At 37.6% G+C, this 26288-nt stretch overlaps 1 pseudogene; it reads left to right on the top strand.

The window, feature by feature from the left end:
* Window positions 1-1108: 1108 nt before the first annotated feature.
* On the top strand, window positions 1109-1766 carry LOC118588451 (annotated as a pseudogene).
* The last annotated feature ends 24522 nt before the right edge of the window (window positions 1767-26288 follow it).

Raw genomic sequence — 26288 nt, 5'->3', positions numbered from 1 at the left:
TCTGAAGTGATGAAGTATCCTTACAAGTGTTCTGATTGATGTGAAGAAGCCCAAGGTTGGGTTCTAGTCTTAAAGGAATCCATACCTCACCCTGTAAATTCACAATCAGTGGTCCACATCTCAGAGGGTACAAGCCACCTTCAGAGTGATTTATCAGTTCCAACTTTATAAAATAGAAGCAGTCCTAGGCCTGAGTCAAGACACAGGTTTAGGTGTCTCTATGATCTAGAGAACTACTGTCCAGAAAGCATATTCTTATTAAATGACAGTAATTCTCTTATCACATATACATTTAAGACTCATAGAAAATACACGATAATGTTACAAATCTTTGGGAGGAGTTAGGTACTTTCCATAAAAAATGTTGGGGATTCCAGTTATGCTACTTAACCATTGGTGAGTGGAAGAGATGTATCTTGCAAATGATAGACACTTCATTTTAAAGGAGTCACATTATAGAAAATAAAATCTTCTACTATATAACCATAGCTATATGTATTTCTTAGGACTCCAACATGTGAATGCCAATATATGTGAGCCCAGAAAGTTATTACTTGGAAATTTTAATTGATTTCATCTCCTTTAATGCTAATTAATAAGTCTAAAGGAGAAAGACCCATTAAACACAAATCAAGCTCTCTCAGGGAGTTGAGTTCAGGGTCTTCACTGCCACATGGGCTCCTGCTGATGCTACCACCTTTCCCGCCAACCCCTCACCATATCTGAGGATCTCTTGGTGACCATGTCCTATAGCTAGGGTTTTTCTGGTCCTGCCTGGCCCACAGTCAGGACAAATCTCTCTCACCCACCAGTCCCACAGGCACCCAGACCCAACCAACTAAACACACAGAGACTTATATTGCTTACAAACTTCATGGCTTCAGCAGGCTTCTTGTTATCTAGTTCTTATATCTTAAATTAACCCATTTCTATTAGTCTATAAGTTGCCCTGTGGCTCATGGCTTACCAGTACCTTACATCTCGCTTGTCATGGCAGCGGCTGGCAGCGTTTCTCTGTCTCAGCCTTCCACTTCCCAGAATTATCTTCTCTGCTTGTCCTGCCTATACTTCCTGCCTGGCTACTGGCCAATCAACACTTTATTTATACAGAGCGATATCCACAGCAATGTCCTACATGGATGATGATTTCACTACTGTGTCTGTCAAGAGGCGCTCAAGACACCATGGAGGACCACAGTCTTACCCAGTACTGGTGACATAATGCAGTGAAAACCATCATCTGGGAGTATAGATTATAATAATCTTGACATATGGCATTAAAAGAAGTGTCTCTGAATGAAAGACTTAATAAGATGGGGTGACGGTAAGTATTTTTGATATACTGTCAGCACGTTTCCTGTAGAAAATGTTTCCTGACTACAATGAGAAAAAGTGGAATACATTGTCCCCTATGTCATGAATGTGTGACTAGAAGAGAAAGAGCATGTCCAGAATGGGCCTTAGATCTTGAAGAAATCATGAGGAAGTTTTGGAGTAGCTCCTAGTGCTGTTCAAAAAAGATTAAATTCTACTGCACAAGACAGAGACATTCCAAATCTTGTAAGATTTAACAGGATGAATATGATGTTTCTTCTGCCATTCAAAACTTTCAAGACTTCTCGAGATTCAGCAAGGAGCAATAATAGGAGTGAGGTATCTACATCTGATAATATAGAAACTTACCAAGAAAATGCAAGAATATTCAGCTAGATGAGGAAACTGAGGATCAAACTGCCGTGGAAGAGTCTTTTCAATTAAGCATCTGATATGTCTAGACATCTCTGCATATTTGTACCTATAAGTGCCATTGGGAGAGACAATGAATAATCACCATTTCAGTAATTTTCTGTGCATATTAATAAAAATAAGAATCCAGTCTACTGTGTTATGTTTTTATTTGAAATAAAGGTGAGCCACTCTAAAATGAAAACAAAAAAAAAAATCAAAAAACAAAAGCCAAACAAACAAAAAACCCACAAATTGATAACAACAAAAGTAAACAATTGAAGAAATTACAGCTTTCTAGCCATCTACTCTTTAATTTTCTGAGTGTTTGTTTCATTTATTGATTGTTTGTGGTTGGAGGTATGTGCATATGCCATGTCATATTTGTATAAATCAGATGTCAGTTTCCAGGAGTCTGTTCTCTTCCTGTACCATGTGGCTTTTGGGTGACAGACATAGGTTGTCAGGGTTGGTGGCAGTCCTATGACCACTCATTCTTTAGGAAAAGTTTATTTTTATTTACTTTTCACCTGAAATGTACAATATTCCGTCATCTGAATGTTGGCTAAGTTACATATAATGAAGAGAAGGTAAAATATGTGCAAATGTGCCTAATTTTCAGCTGCCCCTCTGAGCCTCACAAATAGCTCCTGGCCAATTTGAAATCATTTTTCTCTTTGACTCCACATATACCACCGTTTTATAAATATGCAGCTTGTTTCATTTTGTTTTGATTGCTTATTTTGTTGTAATTTTTATTATTTTATACTTATTTGCTTTCATTTTTGTGTCACCAATATTTAATTAAATATTTAATTAAAACATGGCAACAGCTGTCTTACACAGTGGTTATGTCTTCATATACCTGAGCCAAACAGGGTGAGTTTGATTCTTGTCTCAGAGACCCAGAGTGCTGTTTTGAGGAAGATTCCTATCTCTGCTGGAGTTCTGTTGTGGTTTTTTTTTTTTTTTTTTTTTTTCAAATCTGTAAGAAGAATATGAAAACACCTGTACCCAGAGATGCTTGTGATGGTAAATGAATGAATAAGTGTGAAAACTCAGACAAGTGAACAAACAGCAATACTAACCTATAAATGTCCCAGTTAATGTCCTCATATGCCCTTTATACCCAGGAGCAACTCAGGAAGACTATATAGATAGTTGAGTCTCTGTTTCCTGTTTCTGCATCAATTCCTGAAACAAAGAAAACTTTAAACTTACTGATTCGAGTAGCTTTAAATCTTGCTGTCATTGTTAGTATTGTTTGTCATTGGGTATTTCAAGAGCACAATCTACCAATACTTAAGCTTCTGAACTCATTACTATAAAGTATTAAAACCCATAGATACAGCCTAGAGGAAGAGGCTTGACTATAGGAGACTTATGTTGCATAGCACAATGCCATCACATTTGTTGATCCTCCCCGATAATAAGGGGAGCAAGGATAATTAATTAGTCAATCAGTAGTTCAGTCCTTAGCCTTTTATTTTCCTAATGTAGACTTTATTTTTCACCTCTTTCATGTGAACTACTCATATATATTAAATAATTCTTCTATATTGCTTATCTATTGCTGTCATATAAGCCAAATGAGATATCCAGTTACTAAGTCTGTGTTGTTACCTACAGTGGACTATCAAGTTAAGTCTCCTCTTTATTTTTGTTGTCAGTAACCAAACTAGTATCAGCATGAGCAAAGGATCTGAATAAGAAATAAAGGAGTAAAATATTGTGTTTTAGAGATCACTTAACCTCCTAATGTGAACCTCATGTCATTGCACATGAGATGCCTACACATATGAGAAACATCTACGTCTCTCTCTCCTGTCCTTCCATTGTCCCAGGCTAGATGAGGAAAGAGATAAAGCTGGGCTATCATGCCACTGAGTGTGAGAGAACAGATAGATATTTTTATCTTAAAAAACCTTTTGAATTTCCTTTGTGTCAAACTCGAGTTTCATAAATTATATCATAAATTTATTATATTTTAAACAACCAAGTATATTTTAATGCATAGGAAAACACTTCACATTTTACTTGTTTCCATTATGAATAAGCTGAGATTTAGACATGTTTAACATGTTAGGCTACTTATTAACTTGGCATGATTTGTCCTTTTGAAGTCTGTAAGTCCTGGATGAGATCCTGTTTTCATTTCCGATCCTAGTAATTTGTGCTTTCTCCTTTTTCTCTGTTACCAATTTTACTAGACATAAAAGAACCCAAAACACTGAGAACCCCATTGTTTATTTTCTCTATGCTCTCCCTATTTCACATATTCCTTTCTAAGAACCATTCTAGCAATATGCCATAGTTGTATGCTCCAGTTGTATTCTTAAGGGTAGTCAGCTTCATTTTATTTAAAATATCCTTTGTAGGTTCTTCCTTTACCTATGGATTATTTCATAGTTGCATTGCTTTATTTTCCAATTATTCCTGAGTATTTTAATTAACTATGTTATGGATTTCTTGTTAAATGATGTTATTAAATCCCCTTGGAGGAAGCTGTTTCTCTGTTTCCATCTGTTGATGTTCCACAGGCAAATGAGAAGGATGTGCACCCTGGTGATGAGAGTCGGGGCATTGGTGGGTTGGTGGTGGCATTACATCCTCTTTATCCCCACTGACATAGTTTCCATCTCTCTCCACCAGTTGTGAAGAAAGCAGGGTAAAACCATTACCATATTTCTCACTATTACTTTTTCATTCTGGCAATTTCACTTTCACGTATTTGGAAGTTGCTCTATTGAGATTGCACACATCTAGTTTAGAGCTTTGTTTTTCTTTAGGATTTTCATGTTGTCTTCATTATGACTCATAGTTTGAAATGCTTATTTGTGATACTCTTTATCAACAACTGTTAATGTAATTTCAATAGATTTTACACACACACACACACACACACACACACATATATATATGCATATATGTATACATATCTTTACATACATATATACAAATACAGGTATACATGTATATATATATATACATATATATGTGTGTGTGTATATATATATATATGTATGTATTTTGTATATACTGGGGGGGTGAATTTCCTTGAGGAAAAAAAAAGTGAAACAAATATTTTGGAATGCTTTCTCCATCAAGTCTGACAGAGCTATTTGACTAGAGCTTTAGTTTGTTGATGCTAGTGTAACTACTTGTTTACATGGATTTAGACTATCTTGAAACTTGATTTCTCCTTGTCCAATCTGCCTGTTCTATATGCTTATATTTCTTTTTAGATTTCTTTCATCTACTTCCCTATATCCCACTTTAAAATCATAAATCCTTGTACTATGACATTGGTTCCTCTAGAGATATAAATATAATCTTTGTTGTCTCAGCCACAAATGCAAACATTCACCACATTGCCAAGATGGCATGATCTAGCAACAGTGTATTGTTGTTTGGTGCCCCTCCTCTTGTAACTGGTTTTCCAGAGTTTTTAAACATACGTACCCTGGTGATATCTTATCACCCTAGCATTACATTGTGGTAAATCGTAGAATCTCAAAATTTAAAACCCATGTGTGTCCACTTCTCCTTTCTGTGTATATAATAATCCATTGTATTTGTATGAATTTTAAGTTTCTGATATCCTTCATTCATGTCTGCTCAATTTTGATTTTATTTATCATTATATTCTTTCAGGTTAACAATTTTTTTTTTGATATTTTCAGGGAATTTCTTTTCAGGATTGGACTGTTGGAGATAAATTATCTCATAGACTATCAAAAATATCTTTAAAAATCAGTAATTACTAGTCATCCTTTGTTTTATATTTAGTATCCTCCTATGAGTAAGTACATACCATGTTTGTCATTCTGAGTCTGGGTTCCCTCACTCAGGATGATTTTTTCTAGATCCATCCACTTATCTGCAAACCTCATGATGTCATTGTTTTTCTTTGCTGAGTAGTACTCCATTGTGTATATGTACCACATTTTATTTGTCCATTTTTCACTTAAAGGGCATCTAGGTTGTTTCTGGATTCTGGCTATTACAAACAATGCTGCTATGAACATAGCTGAGCATATGCCCTTGTGGTATGATTGAGCATTCCTTGCGTATATGCCCAAGAGTGGTATATATAGCTGGGTCTTGGGGGAGATTGATTCCCAGTTTTCTAAGAAAGTGCCATATTGATTTCCAAAGTGGCTGTACAAGCTTGCATTCCCACCAACAGTGGAGGAGAGTTCTCCTTGTTCCACATCCTCTCTAGCATAAGCTGTCTTCAGTGTTTTGATCTTATCCATTCTGACAGGTGTAAAGTGGTATCTCAGAGTTGTTTTGATTTGCATTTCCCTGATGATTAGGGATGTTGAGCAGTTCCTTAAATGTCTTTCAACCATTTGTGCTTCCTCTGTTGAGAATTCTCTGTTTAGTTCTATAGACCATTTCTTAATTGGACTGTTGGGCATTTTGATGTCTAATTTCTTGAGTTATTTATATATTCTGGCTATCAGCCCTCTGTCAGATGTGGGGTTGGTGAAGATCTTTTCCCACTCTGTAGGCTGTTGCTTTGTCTTGTTGACTAGACTGCTACTCACAACTCCAGGGAGGCTACCTAGGAAACAAGACTCTAAGAAAGACACAGGGATTCCCCCAATGACAGAGACATGGATGAGATCTACATGAACAACCTGGACATGACGGGGGGAGGGCACTAATGAAGGGCAAGGATTGAGGGAAAGAGAGCTTAGGGGAGCGGGAGATACCAGCTGGATCAAGATCAGAGAGGGAGAACAAGGAAAAAGAAACCATGATAAATGAAGACACCATGGGAATAGGAAGAAGCAAAGTGCTAGAGAGGTCCCCAGAAATCCACAAAGATACCTCCACAATACACAACTGGCAATGGTTGAGAGAAAGCCCAAACTGACCTACTCTGGTGATCTGGATGACAAAACACCCTAGCTGTCATGCTAGAACTCTCATCCGATGACTGATGGAAGCAGATGCAGAGATCCACGGCCAGGCTGTAGGTGGAGCTCCAGGAGACCAATCATCGAGAAGGAGGAGGGATTATATGATTGAGAATTGTTGAGACTGTGATTGTAAAAGCACAGAAACAAATAGCCAAACTAGTGGAAACACATGAACTATGAACCAATAGCTGAGGAGCCCCCAACTGGATCAGGCCCTCTGGATAAGTGAGACAGTTGATTAGCTTGAATTGTTTGTGAGGCACCTAGGCAGTGGGACTGGGACCTGTCCTTAGTACATGAGCTGGCTTTTTGGAACCTGGGGTCTATGCAGGGACACTTTGCTCAACCTGGGAGGAGGGGACTGGACCTGCCTCCACCAAATCCACCAGGTTGAGCTGAATCCCCAGGGGAGTCTTGGCCCTGGAGGAGATGGGAATGGGGTTGTGTTGGGGAGAGAGTGGGGTGGCAGGATGAGAGAGGACAGGGGGAATCGGTGGCTGATATGTAAAATTAAAATAAATTATAAAATTAAAGAAATACAAGAAAAAAGAAAAAAAATCAGTAATTACATAATTCAGATTTGAAGTATATTTTTAAGTAGTGTGCAATACTCTGTTCTTTCAAGGTGATATTTTTGTGCTTCAAGTGAGAAATCAGCTAGCTGTCTTACTCATTTTTACCTATATCAACCTTCTTTACCATGTTGCTTTCACTATTTCTGATTCCTATTTACTATTTAGCAGTTTTCTGTAGGGTCCCATATTTGTTTCTCTAGTTTGAAAGTTTGTAGCTTGTTGGTCTTCTTCAGTCTGAAGAATGACTTTACAATTATCACTGAAATGTGTCAATTTTCTTCCATCCATGTTCTCCCTCTTTCTTCTATTATACTATCATCTACACACACAAAAAAAGATATCATTTGATATTGTCAGCCAGATCATGTGGACTCTGTTCATCTACTTGTTTCCATTGATTAGTCTTTACATTTCCTTACTTTATATAGTGGTTATTTGTCTTCTTATATTCCAACATCGTTAAAGACTGTCATTTGGGTATTATTTACTGTTTCCAACTCTTCACTGGCATTTCACATCTGTTGATGCATTCTATATAGTGTTTCCACCACTGTATCTAACATATTTATCACAACCAATTTCAGCATTCCCATCAAATATTCTAACATATATCCTGTGCCGTGTCTAATTATATAGTCTATTTTCTCTTTGGTGATGGATCTTATTGTCTTCTCTCTTTACATGTATTGTAATTTTATTGTTAAACATAAGCAAAGACTAAAAGCAAATGGCTTACAGGTCATATTTGTATCTTTCTGGTAATTAATATAGAGGTTGTTTCTATTTAATTCAATATAGTTTGTATTGGGCATAGTCTTAGCTTTTTTGTTTCTCTAGTTTAAAATTAAATATTTCTTCTGATGGCATCTTTCTAATGGAGTACTTGCCTCTCTTTGGTATTGATGACTTTTGCTCAGCAGACAGCAAAATGTCCAGACTACCTGTGCAATTTCTCCCAACATCTTGTTTTGCTTGCAGATGTCAACAATTTCCATGTGCCTCTGTCTTAGGAATATCTTTTCTGGTTCACATCTAGTTCCATCACTATAAATGGCTGCTGTTTCATACCCATGTAGGGACAAAAGCATAGAACAACCCTAAAATTTCCTAAATTCTAGTCAGTCCTCTCAGAGTTTACAAAGCTGTTCAAGCATGTTTCATAGGTAGATGGACAGATGGAAGATGCATTTGCAACTTGTCTGCCTTCCTGCAATGGTAGCTCACAGTTACCACATACACAGTATTCTCTGAGCTCCCTGCTTCACCATCAAATATGAGGGAATCACATGGTGGTTCCTTTTTTCTTTAGAAGGTGTCTCATTCCAAGTTTCGTTAACAATAGTTTGTGAAAATCTCGGGACAGAATATGATTCCAAATTTCTCTTCTTTACCATATAATGTGGAATTTTATAGATCTCCCACCAAACAAGGTATCTTGTACCTCAAGCTGGCCTCTAACATGCTCTGCAGCCATGGAAGACATTGAACTTCTGATCCTCCTGCCACTGTCTCCTGACTGCTGGGATTCCATGCAGGTAATCCCACACCCAGTAACTTGGATTGTTAATTTTATCCTAATACGTACTTATACTTTCATGTTTTGATAAATTCAGCTACTTTTGTCCACATCTGTTGAAACCCTAGCCCTTTCTGGTATTCTGTCAAGAAGAAAATCAGAAAAATGTGTCTCTTAGAAAAACATCTCTCTCTCTCTCTCTCTCTCTCTCTCTCTCTCTCTCTCTCTCTCTCTCTCTCTTTCTCTCTCTCTTAAACCAATTTCCATTGTGCTCTCTGCTTGTTCAGGAACTCTAGTAGACTGTGATCTTTTTCCTTCTCTAGTGCGCTACTGAGCGAGAGTGGCTTCTTCTGGCTTTTGCAATCCGATGAAACTGCTAGGTGAGAGTTTTTGTATGGCTTCACTCTCCTAACATGCCTCATAATCATGGCCCAAATATGTCATAATAAGATTCATTGGCTTTTCCATATGCCAGGCAGTGTCTTCAACTTGGTCCATCTATTCATTCCTGTATTCCAAACAGCAATACAATCGCTAGATCCCCATATAGTTTAGGCTTCCATAGGGGGATGCTGGGCTTCTAGAGGTTTGAGTAAATTGTCTAATATGCAAGGAGATAATGATTGAACAAGGTTAAGAAAAGCAACAATGTACCCCCCCAAAAAATGAGGAGAAAATAGTGGTGATGCACAAGAAAGAAGGTAAGGAATAAGGTGGTGACAAATGGCTAGTAAATATACAAAAGATGTTTACTCATATTATTCACATTGCTCTAGAAAAATAGCAGATGAGGCCTTGCCAGCTTGAAGAATTGTCAACATAGGTAAGGATAAAGATTCTCATCCAACTGTAATTTGCAGGTTTATTGAAAAACACTATGGAAATGTGTATAATAGCATCAGTTAGTCAAACAGAACATTTACATATAGTATTTGGTTGGTGCTTTGCAGAAATTCTTGCACAGTTGCAACTGAAACTTTCATTTGAAGCATTTTTCAGAACTAGTATTTAGATCTAGACATTTAAATCATCTGAATTTTTAGGCACAGTTATTAGATCATGCTAAAATAATTAGAAGCTAAACTACAGGTAAGATTTTTCACACTTCCTTACATAAGTAAGACTCTGCTTATAAAGTGCTCTGGTCAAATCCACAAGTCGCCTCAGAGAAACAGAAGTGTAGGAAACAGATTGGATATTTGGAGATCCTTAGATTGCTATGTTGATGCCTGCTTCAGGATACATGTCACTCTCTATAAAGGTAGAGAGATGTGACTACCAAGAGAAGAAGATTCCTACTAAGAGACAAGGTCCCAATGATCTGTTTAAGTAATGATGGAGTAAATTTTCCGTTGGTAGCAAGTGTTGGTCATAGATGCTAATGTAGTTCTTTTGCCTCAAAAACAGATACTACACCCATACTTTTTAAAATAATAGCTGTTAATTATACCCTACCTGAAATATATGCCCAATTACTATTAGAATTACTATAGCATAGACATTACTTATTTATAGGCATTTCCTAATAGCAGCCTCAATGTCTGCAATTAATAGGTCTTCCAATGAGAAACAATCTCTTATAACTAATTAAAACACAATATTTGTTTGTTCAAATTACCCCAATTAATGAGCCATTCAAAATAGTACCTTAAAACAATTGTGTGGGCTGCAGCGATGTCTCAGTGGGTAATATGCTTGCTATGCAACCATGAAGACCAGAGTTTCGATGTTCAGATTCCACGTAAGAGGCAGAGGCAGTAGACTACTTCTGTAATCTCACTACTCCTTAGTGATAAAATGAGGATTCCAAGAAGCTTCTTAGTGTGTAAGCCAGGCATGTGCAGGAGTACATAAGAGATGCTATCTAAAGCAAGATAGAAATAGAAGATCAGTACCTGAGGTTGTCCTCTGACCCACACATGCCTGCAGTGGCATGCACACATCGGCAATAACCAGCATGAAAATACATATATGCATGTCATACAGACCCCCCAAAAGGTTACAAACAAAGCAAAAAATTGTCTTCCAACTGATGAGTTTATTAAGAAATTACTTTTTATATTCCAATTTAAGATAATTTGTATATTGATACAAATACAGAACTATGTTTGTTATAATGTACACATATTTTTACTCTTATTTGAAATATTTGTATATTGATACAAATGTAAATTTATATCTGTCATACTGTATGTATGTTCTACTTCTGTTTAGGATATTCTATATACTGATATATATTTAGGACTATTATCATATTGCATATTGCACTATACATTCCTACTTCTGTTAAAGATATTTTGTGTATTGTCACAATTTTAAAGTCATTTTCCTTTTACTGTACATTTGCTTACAGACTGTTTGCCTTGTTTACATGAAGCCTTAGTCCTTAGGTTGTTTAGGTAGATAAGACTTATAGATTTATTGTCACCTATGCTTGTCATCTCTATAATTATGTTAGTTAGGTTATCTAGATTTATAAATACATAGGTCGAATGGACAGGTAATCTTCAAACACTTCATGGACCTAGAGAATATGGCATTTAAATAACTTAGAATTCTTTTCATGTGAGACACAATTGCTCCTGGCAACACCAATTTGATCCCAAGAGAATGTTGGGCTTCTAAGACATTTCCATTTGGAAGTTTGTCTTCTTGGCACAAAATGGCCTACTGGGCAAAGAACTGCCCTTGCCTCAACTGCTGACAGTACAAATGCTGTCCTTTCTGGGAAAGCAGGACACAAGGAAAGTGACCACTGCACTTTGCCAAGACAAGGTAAGATGGTCTTTCAGAATTCCTGCTCTGAAAATGGTCTGTCAGATACTCTAGGCCTGTAGCCAATTTGAATGCACCAATGATGCTGAGAAACATTAGGTGACTGTCCAGGCTGCCAGCTGTCTTTATCTACTCTTGCAAGACTCCCGAAAGTTGCTTGCATCCTTCTCCCATTTCTCAGGTATTATTATATTCCTTCTCAGGTCTTTGATGAGGTTGAAGACTAGCAGTTATAGTTACAACTATATATATATATATATATATATATATATATATATATAAAATCTTAGATAGAATATATTAAGTATTAGCCTCAGGTTTTCTGGAGAACTCTGGTCGTCTACCTCCAGCATCCATGGTCCTGGAACCAAGAGAGGCCTCTCCTCTCGATCCTGGGTCTGCAGTGTCCTCCCTCAGCCCCGCCTTGTGGGCGTGACCATTACCAAAGCCTCATTGGGGGTTGGAATTTCCAGGCCAAGGCTGGGATGGCTACCCACTACAAGGAAGCACCAGCAAGTTTCCTGTAAGAGTAATCCCCATAGAAGTATTATTCAATAATGTCTCCAAACTTGCAATTTTTCAAATATTACTTTTAATGATAGGGTTATGCCTGTAGCCAAAGCATATTAGTTCATTTTTTTTCTAAATTCCTGTGAATTTATTCTAAGAGGCATAGCAATAAGTAGAAATTCATAATGCCAAAAGAAAGCACATGAACTTGATCTTGGATGTGTAGTTTATTTTCAGTGGAATTCAGTTTACTGGGCTCTTGTCATATGGCTCCATCATTTGTGGGGATAACTAGGGTCAATAGTCAAACTTAACTCAAAAGTAATGCTTTCCTGTGTGGACTGCGTTTGAAAAATACACTGGGTGATTGTGCCATGTCAGAAGCCCCATCTCAAAAGAGATCCACATCTAATGCATGTAGAAAAACATTATTTGTGTTCTGTTCTGCAGGGTCCATCCAAAGTAGCTTTTCTGATTCATACCAATAGGCTCATGGAGATAAGTTATGGTCTCTGACTCTCTTGCATGATTTTTTCTTGAGTGTGAAGTGTCAGATTCTGTCAAAATCTCTCATTCCCAGACAGCAAAAGAAAACTCAATTGACTAGATAAAATAAGATTCTTTTAAATCTTTAGGGGCATGATGTCCTGTGCTTTGTTGAACAATGAAGGCAAAGATGCTGTTGTTAACTGCCTGATTTAAATAGTATAAATGGTAAATAAAGCTAACACTACTACATACCAATTCTGCTAAATGCATTCATGGTATTGTACCTTCTTGATCTCTTTTCTTATCCATTTTTACACTCAAATTTCTTGTGTCTACTTTCCTTAATAAATTTAAAAGGAATTTTTATGCTATTATTTGGTCAAAATGTTATACTTTTCTGTAATTAGAGTTTTCCTGCCTGGCCCAGTCAGGACAAATCTCTCTTACCCACCAGTCCCACAGTCGCTCAGACCCAACCAAGAAAGCACACAGAAACTTACATTGTTTAGAAACTGTATGGCCGTGGCAGGCTTCTTGTTATCTACTTCTTTTATCTTAAATTAACCCATTTCTGTTAGTCTATACTTTGCCACATGGCTTGTGGCTTACCAGTGTCTTTACACGTTGCTTCTCATGGCGGCGGCTGGCAGTATCTCCTCCCAGCCTTCTACTTCCCAGAATTCTCTTTTCTCTTGTCCCGCCTATATTCCTGCCTGGCCACTGGCCAATCAGAACTTTATTTACACAGAGCAATATCCACAGCACTTTTCCCTCACCATCAGAGAATTTAATTTATCGTTCTTTAGTACACAAGTATGTGGCCCTTGGGGCACTGGTCCATAAGCTGCATAAAGGAAATTTTTTACAAGGCTACCAAGCATGTAGGATATTTATAAATCCCCTTTTCTCCTCATAATGATGTACCATGGCAAATGAGATCCACTGATATTCTAGAGTGTTCTGTTTCTATTTTCATTAGCATGGTCATTCATTGAATCTGCAGGAACACTGTTAATTCAGAAATCTCCCTGTTTTGTCTAACAGGGACTTTACAGAAACTCTTTTCTATTGACTTTTTCTATTTCTTTTCCATAGAATCCATTCTGTACTGTGTTTCTTACATGTTTTCATTGTTGAACCCAACCATATTTTTCTTATGGGCATAGTAAAATGCAATGCTCAGGTACAATTCCTGTATTTAAAAAATTGCATGGGACACCATTTGGAAACTGTGTTTTTGTGTTACATAAGAAGTACCCATTACTTTGGGATTACTATTTCCTTTATGAAATTAATGCTCCTTGTGAATTTTAAGATATTATACTGAAATAATATGGGAATATCTGGATACCTCTGAGTACAATGGGTGGAGCCTTTCTCGTTTCTTGGAACTACGGTCTTGAAATCCCATGACCATCCAAGCTGCTTCTTATATCAAAAAGTCCAAGAAGGGAATTCTCAAAAAATGGAGGATGAATTTTAGAGAGGAATTTTCATATGTTCATAAGTGAGAGCTTAAGAGGGAGAAAGAAAACAGGAAAACAAAACAAAACAAAAAGTATAACAGGAGGGATCCCAGAAAAGGAGGATAATCAATCTATTAGTCTGGGCACTTCACTTATGATGGAAACTAGGATGAGATGTGGGGAAGGAGATGAACTGGGCTGTAAAACTGCCAACACTCAGTCTTCCATTCAGACAGTGTTCTGTAGCACAAATCTTAAAAGGTCTTATTAATAAGAACAAACCCAGTGCCAGGTATCGGGGTGAACGCTGAAAGATCGGAGAAGCAGAACAAGCCACAGCTACCTCACCTTGCCAGTCCCTCAGCTGATCCTGTTTCCTCAGACTAGAAGCCTCTGTGTCCTCATCCAGAATGAACCCCAGCTGAACTGCTGCTCAAAAGCCTAAAAGCTTAACCAGGACCTAGTTCCTAGTTTTCATGCCTTATATATCTTTCTGCTTTCTGCCATCACTTCCTGGGATTAAAGGCATGAGTCACCATGCCTGGCTGTTTCCAGTCTGGCTTTAAACTCACAGAGATCCAGAAGGATCTGTCTTTGGAATGCTAAGATTAAAGGTGTGTGTGTGTGACACCATTCTCTGGCCTCTGTATCTAGTGGCTGTTCTGTTCTCTGACCCCAGATAAGTTTATAGGGTACACAATATTTTGGGGAATACTATATTACCACACTGGGCAGTCCAATAGGCCCAGCCACATAGGTGTCTAGGTGTCTCTTCTTGGTTTCAGTCATATACTCACATATCGCCTGTAGGCAGTGGTGTTCATTCAGGAGAAATCAATAAACAGGGACCAGAGCTGTCTTCTGGTATTGCTGGCTCTAGCAAGGACATTACCAGAACAGTTACATGGGAGTCCTCTATTTCATCAATGTTTATCCCCTGTTCCCATCAGAAACAGCCTTGTTTGATCATTCATGGAGACTGAAAGAGGTAATATTAAATATCTTCATACTAGTGTTATAGGGGCATTGAAAGCCCATTAAGGGAAATCTAAGTCATAACTAGCTAAATGATAGGATTTTTCTTCTGGATGGAATGGCATTGTCTTGTCTCTAAAGAGTCAAGTTGGCCTGGTGAATAACCTGAGCTATGGACCAACTCTCATAAAGACAAGTTCACCTTAAGACATGCTAAAGAGATGAAAGAAATCACTAGCCATTTGTTTAGATAATACACTTGCCCTTCCCAGAATTCCTCCCCCCCCTACCCCCGCTGTGGAGTTGCTCTGAGGGTCTGTGGTACTGGCCTGAATTTCTAAGTCCTGATTCAGAAAGGCCCAGCTTCCCCTCCTGCTCCTTTTCACTGACCCTCTTCCTCCGTCTCCTTTGTATACTGACCAAAGCCACCTGAGTGTGATTCCTTACTCTTTCTTTGTCCACACTTTGTGTCTATTTGTCTGCTACATGGCTGACTGTCATGCCCACTTGATTCAGATGCTGTAGGGTTTTCTCATCTGTAGGTCCCTCCTTTAGGCAGCTGCTGAGTGCTGTGGATATTTCTCTGTATGCTGTGAATGTGTTGCTCTGATTGGTTAATAAAATAAATGCTGACTGGCTAGTAGCCAGGCAGGAAGTATAGGCAGAACAACCAAGAAGAGAATTCTGGAGAGTGGTAGGGTAAGTTTGGAGATGTAAAGTACGGGTAAGCCACAAGCCATGTGGCAATTTACAGATAAACAGCAATTGGTTAATCTAAGATATAAAAACTAGATAGCAAGAAGCCTGAGCCATTAGGCCAAACAGTTTAAAAAATATGAGTATCTGCGTGTATATTTGGGTCTGAGTGGATGTGGGCCAGGGAGGGATTGGAGACAACTTCAGCTATAGCTGAGATTTACAGAGTTGTTTGTTTTTTTTTTTAACTCTAAAGAATTTTTGTTGTTTATATTTAAATTTTTCTCTTATTTTTTTTATTAACAAAACTAAAAACTTTAAGAATAGACATCTGTTTCCAAGTATCATAAACACCCATTTTATACACCTTAAAAAATCTCTTGCTAAGATAGTATAGTCATACCTCTCTGCTCAAGGCTCAAGAAACCATGTGGAAGAGGGCATGAAAAAATTGTAGGAGTCCAAGGTGATCAACAAACTCAAGGAAACAATGTTTTTCAAACACAGCAGAGAAGATGCACATATGAATTCATATTGCTCTATATACATTCAATAAAATACCTGAAACAGAGGTGGGAAAGTAGGCATAAAACCCTACTGCTAACTGAAGATAGTCACACATCAGGTTGACCACACATCAGGCTGGCCCTACTCCTCAAAACATCTCTGTCTGTTACAAACTAGACTTGATGGTTAAATTAAATGAAAAAAAAAAAAAAAAACACAAAGTTGGGTCGGAAGGGATAGGAGAGCAGAGACAGTGGAAATAGAAGGGGACTGGGGGAAATGAATATGTTAAATTTTTTTAGAAAAGAAACAAAATTGTTTGAAAATATATATAAACAACATATCAAAGGGAGAATTGGTTATTTGAGTTAAACAGATAGAAACATTTTCATGTAAAATCAAGAAATTATTTAAAATAAACCATATCAGCTGTCTAAAAATTTTAACAATTCATGTTGCTGTTTTCCTCAACTTTCCAAAGTAACATAAAAGACTAATTAGTACATTATGAAAATATGACTCCCAAATCAACAAAATTGTCAGGTAATTTCTAATTAATTCTTGTCCTCACTATATTCCTGGAAATAATCTTCTGAGATTGGATGTGAGCTTTGAGAAGTTCTCTGTCCACCATACCATGAGTTTAATGTGTCTGTTTAATCAAACAGTGGGTGGCCAGGTGCCCTCCATGGCCCCATGGTTCACTTACCACTGTTATTCTATTAGATGCCTTGTCAGCTTTTCCAAACTAATCATAAATAGAGTCAGACAGGTAGTAATTAGAAATTTATGGGAGATTGCATGAATCTGTTGAATAAAACATATATTTAGAGAAGCAAAAAGCCATTTTGGCATTGGAAAAACAATCTTGAAAGATTTTAGATATTTTTATTTTACTAGAAATTTTTTTTTGAGAGGACAGGTAGGACCCCTCCCCCCTAGCACCTTGGTTTTTCAGACCGGATTTCTCTGTGTAGCCTTGGCTTTCCTGGAACTCACTCTGGACAAGAGACTGGCCTCAAATTTATAGAAACCCACCTGCCTCTGCCTATGTTTTGCTGGTATTAAAGGCTTGTGTCACCACTACCTGACAGGTAGACCTTTCTTTAGGTATTTCTCTGGTGCACATGATCCTTTCTTGATTTTATTCTGTTATGCATATCTCCCTAGAATATTTAAAGACTGTTTCGCCTTATCATTTATTTACATATCCACAAAAGCAGGATTAAAAGAGATTTAAAGGAAAAACTTGTCTATAAATAACATTATTTGTCCTTAAATGTTACCATAAATTAAACTATACAATAGAAAGCAAGGCATTAGGGGGAATATTCATTTTTAAGCTCCTGAAGCACTTAAGGAGTACATATTCATATACAAATAATTGATGTGCTAATTACAAATCATTCTTGTCTGGTTTCTTTCCTCCCCTATCAACACTGGAGCCTCATTAGTGGAATTCTGCTGTAGATCCTGATGTCATTATGGTTGCGGAAAACCTAAATCCTATGCCATGTGACTTTTTCAAAAGAAACACAGCATGCATCATAGTGAATTGGACTCTCTGATTTTCTGTGATTTCTGGGATGGAATTTTTATTTATGTTAAGATCAAGGTCAGAGACAAATGATTTTTGCTATATAATCATACTTCTGTGCAAAGAAAAGTTTACAATCTTTTTTTTAACTTTGTTCTTTCTTGAGGAAAGGATCCTTGAAATTATAGAATAGTGACATTTTCCAATTGGAAAGATCCTTAGAGAGTATCAAGCCCATCCCTTTTGTTTTAACTAGATTTGAACTGTAGGAAATTGAACCCCAGAGAAATTAAGTGCCCTGCAGAATGCAGCCCATGTTATTAAATGTAGACTTCAGAGCTGCCTTTGAATCTTTGTCTATAACCATCAGTCTAGAGTTATGGCAATTGTTATATAAAGTCATACAACTTTACATGTCACCTTGCTTTTATTTTATTTCTATTAGCTAAATATTGACACAAATTTTTGTGCTGTCTAATTTCTGATGCATTTGTATCCCTCTTGAAAAAAATATTCAGTAAAATGCTTATAGAAGTTAAAAATTTTCAGCCATTTAGAATATGCAAATTCACCATACTTAGCTTCATTGTAATGTTGCATGATAAAATTATCTGATATCTTTTATTTGAATTTTAAGTTTTTATCCTATATTATAAAATGCTTTTTATTGTTCTTCATTAGACAAAACTTAACCTTTTCCTTTGGTCTGCAAAATATATGTCATTTATTTCATACATGTTATACGTTAGGCATAGCTTCACTACCTCTCTACCCCCAAATATTCTTATTTAGAATACTCTATAACTCTGCAAAGTAGGATTTTCTCTAACAATTTTCCATAAAAGAAACCTTAGGGAAGTTAAGCATCTTGTCAAGAGCTGCTAAGCTATTGTGTATTAATGCAGAGCTGCAAACCAAGGAAATATCACAATCGAGGTCATGTTTAAAATATGTTCATTTATGAGCTCTACAGCATTAAGTAAATGATATTGGTTTCCTTGCTTTTTTATAGAACCTACCAGGGCATTAAAATACTCAATAGTATGTATAGAGAATCTTGTAGCAGGAATCTTATTAATAAAACCAAACTAAAGGCCAGTTATTGGGATGAATGCTGAAAGATCAGAGAAGCAGAACAAGCCACGGATAACTCACCTCGCCAGTTCCTCAACTGATCCTGTTTCCTCAGACTGGATGGCTCTCAGCTGAACTGTGCTGCTCAAAAGCCTGAATGCTTAACCAGCCAAAACCTTCTAGTTTCTGGTCTTCACGGTTTATCTTCCTTTCTGCTTTCTACCATCACTCCCTGGGATTAAAGGAATGAGTCACCATGCTTGGCTGTGTCCTTGAACAGATGGATTTCTGCCTCTGGAATGCTAGGATTAAAGGCGTGTGCTACCACTGCCTATCCTCTATGTTTAATATTGTGGCTGTTCTGTCCCTGACCCCAGACAAGTTTATTAGGGTGCACAATATTTCAGGGAACACAATACCACCACAGAATATAGGATTTTTAAGTCAAATTTCACAAAGGACACAATCTTGAAAATAATTCTTACAACACTTTCTGTTCAAGTTGTGCATCAACTTGCCCCACCCCACATACCTCTAGTTTGCTATTAGTTTCTTATTATAGCAGGGCTGAGAAATTATACCAATGTTGTCATTTATAATTTGGGCATCAGTCTATCAAGACAATTAGATGCTTCCTAAGAAAAACTAATAGCAATAATGCAGATGCTAATGTGTGTTGCCTCTGCCCCTCAAAGCAGTATGTGGATCAAAAGCACATTTGCAGGTCATTTCTTTGAAGAACAGAAGAGGAGAGCACAGACTGAAGGAATTCAGAATAATGGAGTATAGCATATTAGGATGTTAGTCAAATTGGTCACAGAACTCCATGGAGATGGAATTTAACCTCCTCTGTGTCCTTTTGAACAGCCAGATAAAATACCTCTCATCATTATCTACATGGGATGAGATAAAGGGTTCATTGGCCCACCTGCGTTTGTCTCCTATGCTTTTACTGATTCTGTATGTATGAACACAGGCAATTTTCACAAGCTCTCTACTTTGCATTCAGAGAAGTCTTCAGAAGAGCAGCAGAAAGAATACCAATGTGAGCTTAGGCCAAGTCCCTTTTACATTGCATCTGTAGAAAGCCAGTCAAAGCAAGCTCAGAACTGGTCATCAAGGAGCAAAGTGAGGTCACAAGGATATGCAGTGGAATACAAGAAAGCTCCATTTGAAGGGCAGCTTGTACTTGACAATCTTATTCCTCACAATATATTTCAAAAGAGGGAAAAAAAAAACATAAAACAGACAGGACATGTTTCTGCAATGTTAAAATAGCAGGTAATTTCAATTTGGAGCATAAATTGCCCACATTAGTTCAAAACTAAGTGCTTGTGTAGTAAAATTAGACATCAATGTCACTAAGGAATGAAGATAAACTTAGTAGGAACTTGTGGGATCATAGAATAGACGGGGTCACAAAATGACATTTAGTCTAGATGCTGCTCCAACCATTAATTTACAACATCTTTTATTATCTTGATATTTAAATATGGTTGATTGGCACTACTATTTTCCAGAACAAAGTTTTACCTTCTTGGGTTGGCTATCTGTTCAGGCTGTTGGAACCACAATAGTAGCTCAGAAAGTCTGTGCCACTCCAATTCTTACTTATAAATGAGGTTATTCTGTGACCAAGAACTCAGCCAACAAGCTTTGGGCAGGAAAACAGAACACACTTTGTCCAACAAAATGCTTCTGTGATGTTCAGTATGAGTAGGATCTTAAGGTAAAATTAGCTTTTTGAGTTTATTTTAAAGCTCTAACCTCCATTCAAAAATATGGCAAACATCTTTATGTTTTGATGGGTTTATGAATACTTCACCAGAAATCTCTTCTAAAAAACATTTTACAACCTTTCCTTTAGACTCATGCACTTGGAAGTTTTGTTTACATTCCATGAGTCCCAAATGAAGCAGTGTCTAACAAAGAACATACATGCTTTCATATTTGATATGGTTTTAATACCTACAGCCATATATTATCTCCCTTAAAGAGAGAAGTTCATAGGGTTGAGTTACAGCTGGAACACAATGTTCAAGTAATAATATCTAGAATTCTCCCCAACGCTTAACTCTTCTTCTCCATGGTATTTTAATACCAAGAATTTTATATTTATGTTCCATTAGTCTTAAAAGAAATAGTGTCCCCAGGGGGAAAATTACAGGAACACTCTAATTAGCTATTTATTCATTTGAAGCCATTCTGTGACTCAATGGGCTAGAACTTTTACCTCAAAGAAGTAGTCAACTCCTTCCTGATTGCACAGACTGTCATGGCAGAACCAGTGTTCTTTAAAACTAGGTATTTCTGAAAGAAGAATATTGAGACTTGAAAATTAAAACAGGACTCCTTCTTGCCTCTCTCGGGATACTAGTGAGTTTCAGAAGTCTGTGCTCTTCTGAATCAGAAGCTCCTAAAGAATACCTAAAGTTTCTTATTTATGACATTGTAACTTACCTTTCACAACATTGACACTTGTTCCTGATGAAAAAGTGAACTCACTTTCTACTTGAAGATATTATATGAATACCACTCAGTTAAGTTTATTTATAATGTAAGACAAGCACTTTAAAACTGTTTGAGACTAACCCAGCCTATAATATTCAAGATAGATCAGTAATAAAGATATTCACCCAATTGAGAGGGGGGAAAAGTCTTAAGATAAATAGAATTAATACTTTAGAAAAATGTTTCCACTTTATTATTGAAATACTTAGTTATGTCTGGCAATTCTGCTCCAATTTTCGTTATATAAATAAAGTTAGTGCATGAATTAATAAGATTCTATTGTGCTTCATTATCAACATTGAATAGCTAAGAAGTCTCCAATGAGATTTACTTCATTTTAAGCATTTGGAAGTAGAAACCCATTAATATGTAATCTATGTGTTTTTCCTTTGTGTTTGATCTGATCTAGCAAACAAACTGAAATATTGTTAAGTAGAATGAATGCAATTGAGTGTATACACATTTGGATATTTTCTTACCATCTTACCTGTCATTCATACAGGGGATACAATAATGTTTCATGCTTTAAAAGAAAAATTTCTAAAGTGCTGAAACAATTTTATACAATTCATGGTGAATGTAAAAATAACCTACAATAGGGTCTTATGCCAAATTAGGCAGCACTTTACAGAGGCAGGAAATAAAGGCTCCAAGTGAGAGGGAGCTGGGAAGGAGCATTCTCCTCCTTGTCAGAATAATTGGTTCATTAAATGGAAGGAGAGAAGGAGAGGAGATAAAAGGAGAGGAGAATCCCCACTATTAAATATGTATTGCACAAGTTCTCAACTTGCTTTGCTGCATCATGGCTGATGTACACAGGCCCTAATAAGCAAGAAAGTGAATAGGGAGCTAGCTGGACTCTCATTTGTTCAATTTTGTCTTTTTTCCCTCCAGTGATAAAGAGAAGGGTGCACTGGCTTCCCTAATCCCCAGGATCAGGCTCCAAAGCTAAGCAAAAGGAAGAAAGGGCTGATTGAAGTCACAGCAGTCAAGACCTTTGTACAGTTGTGATATGTGGATGTATATAGACACATGCCTGAATCAAAAGAGCACATGTGCTCCAGGGAGTGCTGTGAGCTGGCTTCTGGGATGAATAGTGCCATTATAAACATAAGTCATTATTAGGAGCCAGCATAAATAGGTTGGCCTGTCATGGGGTTAAGATCTATGATCTACTGGGACTTGCTACTCTTTCAGAGCAAGGGGCCACCACAGCTGTATGACAGCAAAATCTGTCTTGAGAATACATCCAAGGGCCCACAGAAAGGTGGTCACTCATGGACATGCTCTTTAATTAAAGTGCTTGTTGTAGAGAGAAGGTCATCAATCTAAGGTGACCCTTGGATCGGGTTTTGATCTCCAACTAACTGTTCAGTTTTATTCAAGGGACAAAGAGTCAGGAGGGGACCAGAGGGAATAATATCAAGGCAGGAGACACATACACTTGTGATGTGCAAAACCATAAAAGGTTCAAAGTTTGGATTTAGGTTCAAATAAAATCCTAAGAGTTCAGATGTTTTTGTAAATGCTCTGAACTTCCCAAATGTAAAGAACCAGCTAAAAGAAGTCTAACAAGAGCACAATGGTCCTGGTCCTCTGAATGTTTGGCTACTTCACTAACAAATTCAGACAGAAAAATAACCACTAGCCAAGTTGACATGTCCCATCAGGTAACAAAAGAAAGGCCTTGGATGTTATGTAAGGTTATTTGTCCATATTTCAGCATATTGATTGTCCAAAGAAAGCAAGAGGACAAGCAGAAATACAAATGGTATGTATAGGGTTGGAAATAAGTCTAATGAGAAAATGAAATAAAAGGAATTTTCACAAGCAGTGGTTGATGGAGATTATAAGTCAACTCAAGAAACCTGGAATTTCATCTATCTACATTGTCATTCATAGTACACCTTACCTTCCAAATTTTCAGATGTTCCTATGCCTACTACAGATGTTTGGAAAGTGTAATACTCAAATATCTTCCACTAGAAAGGAAGTAGCTGAATAGCCTTCTATGAAGGGTAAGATGCACTTCAATTCTATTCCCAATACATCTGGATACGTGCAGAGCTTGTCCCTAGCAGGACTAAGTAGTAGCTAGAGTTTCTTATGTCCTTAGTGTCTTCTCTGCCATCATGACATCATGTTCTTTCAGATAACTGGTGCCTTTCTCTTCTGCTCAGAATACCCAGACAACCAACAATTTCTCTAGCCCACCATCTTAGTCTCTTAATCACTCAAAGGATGTTCATCTTTGGAGTTGAGTTTTAGCGAAATAGTCTAAACAAATATGGCACAAAGACACCCTGGCACTAACTTGAGAGAACAGCCTTATATATTTTCTTTTAGTAAGAGTAATTTATTAGTGGTGTGTCACATTGGTGAGGGCGAAGGCTGAGGAATGAAGCACCTTCAAATTCTGTTGTACGTACACCTGTACTCCACACTGATATACACCACCTGGATCCTTTAAATTGGCCTCCAGGTTTGAGATTATCCATTTTTTTGATACTGCATCATGGAGAAAGCCTCTAACCTTGAAGATCACACTCACCTAAGAACTTTTCTGTGGCAAGCTGTGGCCCTCAAATGACTGATACCAGACTTTCTTATATGAAACCATGACAACATTAAACAGTGACACCCCCCCTTCAGTAGAATACCCCCGTCTTTGTTTCCAATTCAGTTGAAGATTAAAACACACTCATACTGTAAGAGGCCAGTCCTGCCTTCCTCCCTGTCTCCTGAGATCATCCCAGTAACTCTTCTGCATGGAGTACTTTCTACAAAAATTATTTTGTATAAAACTTCATTTCTTCTTGCATCAGGTCAGCGCCTCCTAAGCGCCACTCTTTAGTCAAATAGTGCTGCAGATAGCTGAGCAGCTACCACCTAGCATGAAAAGAGGAGGATGTTGCCATGGGGGCTAGAATCAGGCTGCATGGGGAAGAGCGAATAGAGGTCAGAAGGGGCCTTGGCAATTATAGGTGCATAATAATAGGTCTTAGCATAGCAGAGGAAAATCCCCACCTCTGTCAGACAAGCTATCATTCCATTTTCACCTCCAACCTGCAAATTTCAAAATCGATCCTCACTTTCTCGTTCTGCCCTCCATGTTGCAGGTACAAAAACATTTCTGAACAAACGTAATCTGATCATTTTCCTATAAATAGAGATCTTAATTATCACATTTATCCATTTTATTTCTTTTGAAAGGTTTTCAGAGGTTGCATATCAATGACATCTCTTCTGAAGGATTTGCATTTGAAAGGCTGTTGTTCAAATTTAATTCACATTTGACACAATGTTTTCTCTTGCAGAACATTATCAGGTATCTGAAAATCAGTTTTCAGCAGTCTCTAGTCTGAATCCCTCTGATCATTTCCCTTTTTATGAAGGGGATATTCTAACTGAATTCCATGTGTGTTGGGGAAAAAATAATCAGAAATGTTCATATCCTTTATTCAGTTTCATTTTTGATTTTTGAACAATACTTCCTGTATTGTCTTCCTGGTGGGGAGTGCTGCCAACATAAGCCTTCAGGAGAGTGTCTTGGGGTTTCCTGGGGCTTCTGGGGCCAGAACAAGCATTAACCTGATGGGAACACAGTCCCTAGTTGATGGAAAGGCGCGATTAATTTCCAGCTCTGATTCTAGCCCCTCTCTGGTGAGAGCAAGCCTGTATGAAATCACTCCACACACCCCCGTGGTTTGTTTTGCATGTCAAGCTCCAGCCAGCCATTCTCAGTGAAAACCCAAGTTACATTCTTTATCCCCAGGTTGGAAAGAAGGCACACTGAGTATCGCCTGGTGTTCTGTTTTGCTGCTGGCTAATCCTAATATTTCAGAAGGAAAAATGAATGTTGACTATTGATAGGAGGGTCCAGCAAAGGGATTCGATGGTCCGAATTAGTGGCTGAGTATGTTGTTTCTGTATTAGAAAATCTTTTGTCCATATAGTTAGATTTTTTTCATCCCCACTAGAGAGGCTCCAAATCAGATGCAAATGCTGGGTACAGAGTAAACTGCAGTATGGTGCTGTCATCATTTCATCTCTCATTTTATAGGTCTTGTCAGTTTCTGAAACTTGTTGGAGGATAATTGGCCTGAGATGTAAAGCCACACTCTGCCATTCCAAGGAACAAAGAAAGACAGCTTTCGCCTACAAGGCCGTATTTTGTGAAACATACCCTTCCTTTTTAATAATGAGCTGATACACAGTGCTTCTTCTAGGCTCTGAAAAATCTGTGTTTTTTTTTTTTTCCCCCTGCACTGTCGTACAAGCCACTTAAACTGGTGCCATTTGTAATGCTGTGGTCGGTCTCATTGAACAAGGAGAGCCTGCACTTGTTATCTTAACTAAATGTGATTCTCTGCTCTGTTCTGCCCAGGCTGTGTGAGACCTGCAATACCCTTCCCTCGTATTCAGCCTGAGCATGATGGCATCAGAAATGGTGACAGGGAATAATCAGGACCCCAAGGCTGCCTTCTGAGCAACTACCATGATCTTCTGGGTATATTTAATATTTTCGATTTAGAAATGGGCAAATATTTGCTAAGAAATATAAATATGTAGATCTGAGTGTGTCAGAAAAAGGAGCCAGTATAGCCCATGAGACTCAGAAGGATAGGACTCCCCGGAAGCATTGTTGTTCAATCTTGGTCATGTTACCACACCATTAGCAGTGGTATTACCCAGGCTGCTATATGCTAACATGCATGTCTTCTGTTTGAAATGCCTTGTTTGTACTGACAACTATTCAAATGTTCTTTAGAATACCCATCACATTACATACCATTTTCATTATAAAGTACTTCCTCCCACCATCTGCTCTGGGTGCAGTAGCTGGAGTACTCCTCCGGATGTTAAGATCCATTTTGTTATCCTTCTTAGGATTCTCCAATGGCTTTCTTGAGTATGTAGATTATAGCCACAGCTCTGCACCTTAGCGTTCGTTCATTGCCTAGGCATGATGTTCCTGGCCTCTGTGTGGCTGATGGGAAT

Source organism: Onychomys torridus, chromosome 8 (assembly GCF_903995425.1).
Source record: "Onychomys torridus chromosome 8, mOncTor1.1, whole genome shotgun sequence".
In the NCBI taxonomy this organism is placed as follows: domain Eukaryota; kingdom Metazoa; phylum Chordata; class Mammalia; order Rodentia; family Cricetidae; genus Onychomys; species Onychomys torridus.
Note: the sequence above shows the minus strand (reverse complement) of the source record. Positions and strands in the feature narration are given on the sequence as shown.